The sequence below is a fragment of the Drosophila bipectinata genome, unplaced genomic scaffold (assembly GCF_030179905.1).
Source record: "Drosophila bipectinata strain 14024-0381.07 unplaced genomic scaffold, DbipHiC1v2 scaffold_247, whole genome shotgun sequence".
Lineage (NCBI taxonomy): Eukaryota > Metazoa > Arthropoda > Insecta > Diptera > Drosophilidae > Drosophila > Drosophila bipectinata.
In genome coordinates this window covers 32,911-44,379 of record NW_027222895.1, presented here as the reverse complement: position 1 = coordinate 44,379, position 11,469 = coordinate 32,911, and the positions used below count along the sequence as shown (strand labels likewise).

General features: G+C 42.1%; 1 pseudogene; it reads right to left on the bottom strand.

Moving 5' to 3' along the window:
* Positions 1-7,443: 7,443 nt before the first annotated feature.
* LOC108118681 (uncharacterized) lies at positions 7,444-10,897 on the bottom strand (annotated as a pseudogene).
* Between the last annotated feature and the right edge of the window lie 572 nt (positions 10,898-11,469).

Sequence of the window (11,469 nt, the reverse complement as noted above, 5' to 3'; positions counted from 1 at the left end):
CTGAGCTAAAGCCTGAGCCATATTGGAAAGCTCCGCCCACTCTCGGACCATATCAGAAATGGGTATTTTTATACCACAATAATATACAACATCAGTATCTTCTCTACCCCTTTGCCTACGGTGTCGCGAAGGCAAATAGGTCGATAGACGAAGCCACCCACCCCTTACCGGGCTTTATGAAAGCAGGAGGCGCTGGCTTTTCCATACATTTGGAAAGGATCCCTCCCGCAGGCATTGGTTTTAGTATAGGTTTCACGGAACGACTATATTCGTCCTGCACTCCACTTCGATGAACACTGGGTCTGATTAAGTGTGTGTCGTTAAACGCCTTACCTTTGGCGTAGCGAAACGAGCCGACAAAAACTACAGGATGAATTACCACAGGAGAAATTTTCTGTCAAACGCCGTTTAACCAATTTGAACCACGGAAAAGCTCCTTGAAGGGTGTGTGCGAGTTCAGGATCTCAAGCCTTAAAAGGAAACTTCACGATGGAGCTAGAGTGTGTGTTGAGAAAGTGTTTTTCAATCTCTCCAGTTCCCATTATTTTCTAAAAGCGGCATAACTTTCCGTTTCTTGCTCTTGGTCAAAAAAACACTAAAGTGACCAACCATTCAAAAATTTGTCATAGGTTTTTTTTTGTCGTACTTTTTGTGTCGTACTTTCAACAAGGGTTGTTTGAATATATTCATTTTGATAAGAATGTATCAAAATATCAATATCATTGAAATTTTTTTTTAATAATATATTGATATGGTGATTGTGAATTCCGTTTACATTCTGGAAAGGGCCACAAAAGAGGTGTAAATTTGATGTGTTTTTGATTGACATTTTTATACCCTTGTAGAGGTTATTATAATTTTGGTCAAAAGTGTGCAACGCAGTGAAGACGACATCTCCGACCTTTTAAAGTATATATATATATTCATGATCAGGTTCACCTCCAGAGTTGATATGAGCATGTCCGTCTGTCCGTATTTCTGTTTCTACGCAAACTAGTCTCTCAAATAGGATATAGGATATAGTCGGCCGATCCCGGTCGTTCCGACTAATATACTGCGTGCAAAGGAAAGAAGGGTGTGTGCAAAGTTTCAAGTCGATAGCTTTAAAACTAAGAGACTAGTTCGCTAGTATGTAGTATACTAGTATATATACTTTATAGGGTAGGAGATTTCTCCTTCACTGCGCAATCACAGGTGTTACAGCGGATTTTCGTCGTCAGAGTACTAGGTTTAAGTTCATAAACGTGGATTTTAAGGAGAACGACGCTCGTACAATGAACTCACAAGATAGCGTAAGTTGTTGTCCAAATAGTATATATGTTTTGTAACAAAGTCTATGTGTTGTTTTATATGTTTGTGATTGTCTTTTGTATGTTTGTGGCTATTTAGTGCCAAAGAACCATGTTTTGCCAAACCAAATTATTTGCAATCAGACACTGGAAAAAACAACGGAATCCTCTTTTAAGGAGTACGCTGCCTCGCTAAAATCCAAATTATTAGCTGGTGAGCTTAGGGCTATTGATTCACGTGGTCAGAGCGAAGTGTGGGATGGCATAGTGGCGACTGATGCGGTAGTGTGCAACATATGCAAAAACATTTATAAATTTGAAAAAAGCACATCAAATTTAGTTAAACACAAATGCTACATTATGGCCAATAGCCGAAAGCGCAGTCATCCTGTCGTTGATGTACCCACAGACAGCAAAAAGAAGAAGTGTAGGAGAGAACGTCAATATTGACTCATTATTGCCGCATCCCACAACTATATCGCGAAAAAACTGGGCGCTTTATGATTTTTTTTTTTTTTTTTTTTTTTTGTACCGGTCTTTCAGAATTTGGAAATGGCTTGTGCATCAATAAGAGCATCAGCTAGCATTCCTGTATTCATCATAAAGCTTAGAGGCCCAGACGACCGAGGGGCGCTCAAGAAACGATTTGTTAGAATATTAATAATTATATAATGAGATATAAGATAATATTATATAATTATATAGATAATATATTATATATATTTTTTTTTTTATTATATTTTTTATATAAATATTATATAATATATAGAATATATATTCTAAAATATCCAAATTTCTTGGGTAATGAAATAAAAAACAAAATAGAGCGAATCTTACGTGACTTTGGATGTCATTTAATGATAGACAATCCAATAATTGTTACCGACCGAGGAGCTAATATGAAAGCAGCATTTAACGGACTGATTTAACGGACAATACACTGGACAAATCACTTGATCCACAATGTGATTTGCAAACTTGTGAATGAAGTACCAGAATTGCTGGATTTGGTTAATTGCTGCAGCAAGCTTGTTAAGTATTTTAAAAATTCTGGACAAAACTGGAACTTGACAAGCACCCTAAAAAGATACTGTCCAACTTGTTGGAATACTATATTTAACCTCTTGAAGTCGGTTGAGCTAAATTGGATGGAAATTTCGCAGATTTTGGTGGATAAAAATGAAATTTTACGAATCCAAGACATAAATTTAAATAATATTGGCGGAATGGCCAAACTTCTTGCACGGTTTGAAATTTGGTCCAAAAAGCTGGAGAGTAGCAATTATCCAATATTACACTTGACTGCTCCACACATCAATAACTTTAAAAAAATATCCTCACCAATACAAAATGGTCATTTTGTCATACAAAAAGCCAAAACGTCCGTCCAGTGAACCTACACAAGTCATAGACAACATATGTATTTGAAGACTACTCATAACCTATTTAAATATTTTATCGTACATTCAGGATGAGCTTCAAACTTATAAAAATGTTAAATGTCAAATTAGCTGCAAGATACCAGCAGCTCCCGCGAGCAGTGCAGCATCGGAAAGGGCATTTTCTGTTGCCAAAAATTTAATTTGCGAAAAACGGTCAAAAATTGCCACCGCTGAACCATGATACATTTGAAAGGAAAAAAAAAAATACACTTTTTATTGTCGCGGAACGGATTAGGTCTATCGATAATCAGGATTTTTATCAAGTCAGTATTATTATGAAGTCTGGTATTTTAGTTTAGGTTATTTGGTCGCACTAAAATCGGGTAAAAAGGAAAACAATATTTGGCGAACAATTACACCGATTTGTAACCACCGCCAATTAAGTTAATGTAAGAGCTGAGTAGATATTGTAATTATTCCAGAATAAAACGAACGAATCAAACTCAAACTATTTGTCCAACGTTTGTTAAAGGCATTCCCCGTGATCGGCTAAGCGGCGACATTAACTTTCATTTGCACTCTGCAAGAGTGCCCCACGGAGCCGCAGGCTGAAACCCTCGGGTGTTCCCGCAACTGCGAACAACTGCGGCACTTCTGCCAGCTCTGCGAGTGTGGTTGGTGATCGGCAGCGACCACAGACTCCAAAGGAAAATCGAACAGTCGCCAGGAAAGCGGCAAGTAACCTGCAACCCGAAGCAATGGGGCAGATTACGGACTCCACAACTGTACAAGTGGCGGCCCTAATGGAAAGGATCGCACGTTTCGAGTCGGAGCTGGAAAAGGCAAGAGCAAATGGAGGACAAGCAGAGGCCGTCAGAGATCCCGTTGGAATCGGGGCACGCGGCGTTGGAGTGAGCGGTGCGGCGAACACACCGGCATGTTTGAGTCGAATGCTGCCACGCCAGGGAGCACCAGGGAACGTAAGAGTGAAAGGCAGATGAGGGACAATCTGTAAGCGGAGCTTGGAGTGAAAACTAGTTGGAAAAATTACTTGGAAATTAGTTCCGCGACTGTACATCATCAGTATTGGGCACAAGACCCAGCACCCACCGGAGATACAAGCCGTTCGTCGGTAACCGGGTGGCAGTGATCTTGAAATCCACGGAGGCGTCCCAGTGGAGATGGATTCCGTCTGCCGAAAACGTGCCAGATGACGCGACGAGGCCGCGCAAGGCCGTGGACCTGAGCATCGATTCGCGATTGCTAAGTGGTCCACCATTTCTACAAGGACCAGAGAAGAGCTGGCCAGGATTGAGCGAAGGGTGGATCCCTCCGACGATGGACGAAGAAGAAATCAAATGTGAGTTTACCTTGGTGATGGTAAACTTCATATCCTTGCAGAGGTTCTCAAATTACAATCGACTGGTGAGGAGCTCAGATTCATTCGACGGTGCCGTGGTGTACGATTCGGTGCACCGCGGTGGAGAGGATCACGGACTGACGTCGATGGAGTGCGCTGAAGCTAAGTGCTTCATGGACTGTACCCATAATTTGACGTGGGCGGAATAATGCGAGTCAGCGGAAAGATCGACGACGCGACGTGTGTGCCATACAGCGCATGTCGGCCGATCATACTGTCTCACGAGGAGTCATTGGCGGAGATGATCATTTAGCATCACCACGAAAAGATGTGCCACCAAAACACGGAGGCAACCATCGAAGCGATCCGGCAGAAGTTATGGATTACGAACCAGGAGGCTCCACTGACACCCAACGATTTGCTGAAGGGAGCACCCGATGTCCCAGATGTCCAGATCTGCGATATGCGCCACCAGGAAGCAGTGAGTTTTTCTAGAGCTAGAGTTAATTGCTTGCCAGTATTTAGGTGTATATATATTGATGTGGCCTGTAGGTAGTTTTTTGCAAATTTCGTATGATAATGGTGCTTGATACGGATTCTGATTAAAATTCCAGTACCGCCGTGTGCTTTACCGTCTGGGTGATTTGTTCCATAGAATGAATATTCTCGTAGTTGGAAATTGTATCTGTTCATAAGATGTGTTTCTGAAAGCAGAATTACGTCGATTTGATTGTCTAGTAGTGATTGTCTAGTTCCACCTAGATATTCGCAGGGAAGTCATCCATTGTAGACTGCATATCATAGCTTCAAAGTTACTTTTTGGCTGCTCCGGCGGTTGATGCTGCTGAACCGTGTTCGATTCTTGGTGTGCTGATTGCGGCAGTGAGCTTTTTGAGGCTGGGGTAGCCAGTCCTGATTTTAAAGCGCTTGCGTATGTGACATTTTTGTCAGAGTTTATGGGTCCTAGTGAGGATCTGGCTGCAGTCGAGAAGAAGACTTCAGGGTTTGACCTGGAGGCTATGAACTGATTATTTTGGGTGCGGGCACTAAATCCCCTCTGGTGGATGCGACTTTTCAGCTCCTTATAAACTGGGCAACCTCTATAATTAGCAGTGTGATTTCCACCGCAGTTGCCGCACTTTTTTGAGTTTAGGTCATCTTTGCCCGCTGGGCAGTGTGCGGAGTCATGAAGCTCACCACAAACTACACAAACTGGGCGCAGTTTACAGAAAGGCAGATGAGGGACAATCTGTAAGCGGAGCTTGGAGTGAAAACTAGTTGGAAAAATTACTTGGAAATTAGTTCCGCGACTGTACATCATCAGTATTGGGCACAAGACCCAGCACCCACCGGAGATACAAGCCGTTCGTCGGTAACCGGGTGGCAGTGATCTTGAAATCCACGGAGGCGTCCCAGTGGAGATGGATTCCGTCTGCCGAAAACGTGCCAGATGACGCGACGAGGCCGCGCAAGGCCGTGGACCTGAGCATCGATTCGCGATTGCTAAGTGGTCCACCATTTCTAGAAGGACCAGAGAAGAGCTGGCCAGGATTGAGCGAAGGGTGGATCCCTCCGACGATGGACGAAGAAGAAATCAAATGTGAGTTTACCTTGGTGATGGTAAACTTCATATCCTTGCAGAGGTTCTCAAATTACAATCGACTGGTGAGGAGCTCAGATTCATTCGACGGTGGTGTACGATTCGGTGCACCGCGGTGGAGAGGATCACGGACTGACGTCGATGGAGTGCGCTGAAGCTAAGTGCTTCATGGACTGTACCCATAATTTGACGTGGGCGGAATAATGCGAGTCAGCGGAAAGATCGACGACGCGACGTGTGTGCCATACAGCGCACGTCGGCCGATCATACTGTCTCACGAGGAGTCATTGGCGGAGATGATCATTTAGCATCACCACGAAAAGATGTTCCACCAAAACACGGAGGCAACCATCGAAGCGATCCGGCAGAAGTTATGGATTACGAACCAGGAGGCTCCACTGACACCCAACGATTTGCTGAAGGGAGCACCCGATGTCCCAGATGTCCAGATCTGCGATATGCGCCACCAGGGCGAAGGGAGCACCCGATGTCCCAGATGTCCAGATCTGCGATATGCGCCACCAGGAAGCAGTGAGTTTTTCTAGAGCTAGAGTTAATTGCTTGCCAGTATTTAGGTGTATATATATTGATGTGGCCTGTAGGTAGTTTTTTGCAAATTTCGTATGATAATGGTGCTTGATACGGATTCTGATTAAAATTCCAGTACCGCCGTGAACGACCGATAAGTTTGACACCATAAGTTATCGCCTAAGCTGCCATACTTTTGATAAAATAAAATTGCAAGTTAAAAATACTTGTATAATCAAATGGATGGCGATAAATTTGTTGAAATTAGGTAAAATATGTTTTTTAAAAATTAATTAATTTAATTTAATTAGTTATGTGCTAAAAGTGTATAAAAAAAATTGTTTAAAACACCGGAATGAAATGAAAATGAAATCCATTGAAAAGGTGGCATCCCCTTAATTTGTGGAAAACAAGTAATTGCCTTTGAAAAACTATTTTTTTAAAAATGTGAGTAAAAAAGCTTATTTTTATAGAAAACAATAATACTAATATATTGTTTGCAGGGGAAAACACAAATCATCATATCAGGATGAAGTTTTTCTGAATTTTATGAAGGGCAACGAAAGTTTGGCGCGTGGATTCGCCAAAGGCGATCGTGTGGCTGCAGAAGCTAAATGGAGCGAGCTTGCCGGTGCGTTGAACGCAATTGGGCCTCCAATTAAAGATGTTGCGGGATGGAAAAAGGTATGAGTATCCCCAGAATTATGACAAACTAATATATTATAATATTACATTCAAGGTTTGGTGCGATTGGAAGGCCAATATTCGAAAAAAAAATTGCCCAAAATAAGGCAGAGGTCAGGGCTACGGGCGGGGGTCCTTACTGCCAGCAACCGCTGACAGCCATGGAGGAGGACGTGGCAAAGCTCTGCGGGCTTTTTGACATGGTCGAGGGAGTTGGTGCTGTGGCATATGGAGCACCAACCACCATTATAGTAGAAGAGGTGGCTAAGGAAAAAGCTGAGGAGATAGCCCCAGAGGAGGAGGAACCGAGCCGAAAGCGTCGCCGCACAGCTGCAGAATTTGATTTGCAGAGTCTGTGCGTAGCTCAGGTAGAGGAAGTGAAGCAAATTAATTTAAGTATGACAAAGCATTTCCAAAAAATGGAAAGTCTTCAACAAGAAGACTTAAATTTAAAAAAGGAGCATTACCAAAAAATGGAAAGTCTTCAACAGCAAGACTTAAATTTAAAAAAAGAACTACTTTCTAAGTTAGAAGAAATTTAAAAAAAAAAGAATAAATAGATTTTAATAACTGCAATGAATAATTTGTTTATTTATTTTGTTACATTGGCAGAGATAGAGCAATTTCGTCGCGTACAGATGGTCTGTCATCATTTCCTTCAATGTCGTTATCATTTATAGCCTGTCAATATCCTCCAATTGAAAGTCGTCACCTATTGACAAATTCCGTCTTCTACATATGTTACGTTAATAATTTGGCAGCAAAAAAATGGGCTGATAATTTAAGCATCGTTGTAAACAACGGATACGGCTTTTAAGAACACCAATTGTTTGTTCTATTATGTTTCTGGCTGCAGCATGTCTTAAATTAAATCGATGCTGATGCGTCCCCATCTCTGCGCTCCCGTAGGGAGTTAACACAAAACTCTCCTGTGCGTAGCCAGAATCTGCCAAAACAAAATATTCATTTATTGTTCTCGACTAATATTCCTTGGCGCTTGAATGATTCCAAATGAAAGAATCATGACAAGATCCGGGGTGCGTCGCATCAATAGCGATAATCTCCATATTATAGTTGCAAACCTGTAGGTAAAAGTAAAATCTTAACGTAACTATAACCAATTTAGACATTCTACTTACAACCATGGCGTTCATGCTGTAATAGCCCTTTCTGTTAAAAAAAAAACAGAGGCATTATTTAGAGGTTTCACTATTTTTATATGAGTTCCATCCACGCAGGCGACTATTCTTGGCAGTTGATGTTTGCTAAAGAAGTATTCGCTAGATTTCCGCATTTGCTGGCTAGACACCTGAAGGCAAATTGTTTCCTGACAAAGAAGCCTGTCCAGCAACGGAATAAAAATGTGGAGAATTTTCCCAAATGTGCTTCGTCCTATATTTATATGGTGGTCCTTGGCGATTGAGAACTGATAACATCCAGTAGCAAGATATCGCAATACAGAAGCCAATTGCATAGAGTGAGACAGTGTGGTTACTTTTAAATGTGGCTTGACTGTCTCCAATATTTTTTTAAAAGTGTCTTTATCAATCCTAAATGATTGGACAAAACTGCAATAAACATAAATTAGAGGCAAAATTTTGAATGTTGTAAATGTGACTTACCGGTCGTCAGACATATTAAAAACACATGTATTACATCTTAATTGCTTAGATTTTCTTAAGTCAAATAACTTTTGCTTTCTTTTCGAAAGATGCAATTGAAAATAAGAAAGGCATTTTTTCACGTTGTTTGCTGCTAACCAAACCTCAAATCAGCTGTTTCGGCAGCAAGAAATGATGAAAAATGAAACGTTTCGATAGCAAAACGATAACTAAAAACTTGTGAAAACCGGAGCACCTTAAACGGAAATCTCGGTTTTGGTCCCAAAACGAAAACGAAAACCGAAAGTGAGAACCGGAGCATGCCTGTTTGTTTTTGTTTTCTTTTTCTGGCAGCACAGTGGCAGAAGTATCAATGTTTGCGCTGCTAGCTGATGACGTCATTAAACGCGCTGTCGTTACAGTTGCGGCTGTTGTTGTTGTTACGGTTGACGTTGTCAAAGAGGTTGCGGTGCTAGTTACTGCGCTCTTTGGCTGCGGAGACATCGATGGTAGCGAGGGGTACGCGCTTTCACGGTCTCTACGTTTCAGAATTCGGCCAATTTTGGGGTAATTGACCGTGTTTGGGATAAGCATGCATTACTTTCGGTTGCTTTGAAAGTGAAGTAAGCGTTGTTTCTTTGTACTGAGAGCCGTCTCTCGTCTTGCTCAAGTTGACGTTGTGTGCTTAAGTCGTTTAGACTCATTGCAATCGAGGTTGATATTGTTCGAGTTTTAAATATTATGTTGTATATTAATTAATTAATTAATGAATATAAACATTGAAAGCGCTGAAAGCGTCTTTTCGCGTTGTTGTTGCACAAAAAATACCTTTACCACACAAATAAATAAAAAAAACTTGTGAATATAAGGAAAATAAGAAAAAAGACATAAAGTCAAGCAAAAGCTGGCTGTACCCTTTTTAATAATTGCAGATTTATATTTAATAACAAACCCTGCGTAAAACAAATATATGAAGAAACAATAGCCGTAAGGAACAAAAAACTAAAAACTAAAACAAAATTGCGACCAACGATAAATAACTCTTAATTAATACCCTAAGTGGGTCTTGCTGTGCATATGTCAAACACCAATGGCTAAGGAATAATGTTTCTGGTCCTGAATGACTGAAATTTCTGGTCCTTCTATTAGGAATATTAAAATTTAGTTTCGGAGCTAATAATCGTCCGGTTTCAACCGAGTTTCTGAAAAGTCTATAATATGGGATGCAAAGAGAGAACTATCAGAATATAGTTTAAAAAAGCAATTGCGAGGCTGCCCAGTGACTTAGCGCGTGGCCTGTGCTGAGACAATTGAGGCATGCTTTTATGCGATCGACGATCGTCTTACGAGCAAAGCAATCCTTCGCGAGAAAACTGGGGCATCTCCGTAGAACATGGTTTCTTTGGCAGAGAGTGCACTGGGGTGCTCCCATTTCCGTAGTCACATTAAAACTGTGGCGGTTAGTGGAATTGAAGTTGGATCGGTTAGGCGCACGTGGATGGGAAGATTGTCCTGGTGCTGAACGAGTTCCAAGTGGTTGATTTCGATTTTCGAGTAGGTCGATGCTAACTAAGCGCCCCAGCAGGAAAGTCTCCAACATCGAAAAGGTTGGAATCACGGTGGAGCTCCCCAATGAGTGCTCCCACGGTTGCGTAGTGCTGCTTGGTAGTTTGGTTAACAGATGATGCACTAGCCAGTGATCGCAGGAATCAATGTTTATTTTTAAACGTCGAAGATCACTAATGCAAACATTAGCCAGGGTTAGCACGCGCCTTATACCTTCTGCAGCTTCCTTGGGAACCGACTCAAGACCATACAGTGCCGCCATGGTGTGCATAAAGTGGAGACGTGGATTGTTGTAGCGCTTGACGAGGAGATCACAGGCTACCGTATACCCAGAATCCGTTAATGCCATGTGACTGACATCCTGGTCCCGTCCTTCGGGCAAGGCCTGCTTGAGAAAGTGAAACTTCTGGATGTTAGAGAGAGTGTTGTTGTCATGAATGAGTTGTAGGAAACCATCGTAAAACGAGGGCCAATCCGTAAAGCTTCCCGAAAAGCGTGGAACTGGAAGCTTCGGAAGCGGAATGTTGGATGATAAAATTGGAGTGACGGACTCGATTGGTGGGGAACCTTGGGCTATCACTGAGAACTTGTTGTCGTATTCTTCCGAGGTGTTGCAGAAGATGTGCTGGGGCTCTTCAACAAACCGCTCGTATAGGTTGTCTGAGAAATATACATGTTGACTGGGACACAGCTGATCGACGTGTTAACGTGCTAAGTCGCTGAAGAAAATAATGTTTGGATTTTCGGGATTGGCTATCCTTCTTGAAGTTACGCTCGAGTTGCGTCAACCTGTTCCATAAATCCTTCTGTCTCGCGTGCAAACCAGCAAACTGGTCGGATGGGGAAGGATTGGCTTGTGTGCCTGTCTTTTCATCGTCGATACCCATAGTTTTATTGAATTTACAACAGCACGCTTGAAATCACAGCCCTCCCATACAAACACTCACCGGCTTCCAGTCAGTCTGTGTAGCAGTTTCCAGTTTCAATTCGTCGTTCTTTTGGTCCGTTATTCGTCTCGCAGCAATCTCTCCTTCCTTTGTCCGTTATTCGTCGCGCAGCGATCCCTTGTTCTTCGGTACGTTATTCGTAGAAAGCGTGGTTCCACGTGGCATAGGTTAATAGCCGTTTGTTTCAGATTAATTTGAGCCCAATTGTTTGTTCCAAATCAATTCAAATTTTATTCATTGGCCATCATGGGCCACCAAAAATGTTGTGACTGCGCCGATAGAATACGGGAGTCAATGATTAGCAGAAGTCTGCTATGGGGACTTCTGCTAAGGCTATATGTTTTGATCGGCCTAGAACTTGTGACGGGTCGAACAAGGTTTTCAGTGGTAAGCGAACCATGTATTTCCCGTTGGGCTGTCGAACATGGGTTTGACGAAAGTGTTCTTCACACCATCGTTCCTCTGTGGTGAGTTGGCGTTCAGACGGCTCGCTATCTAGTTCGAAGAACATT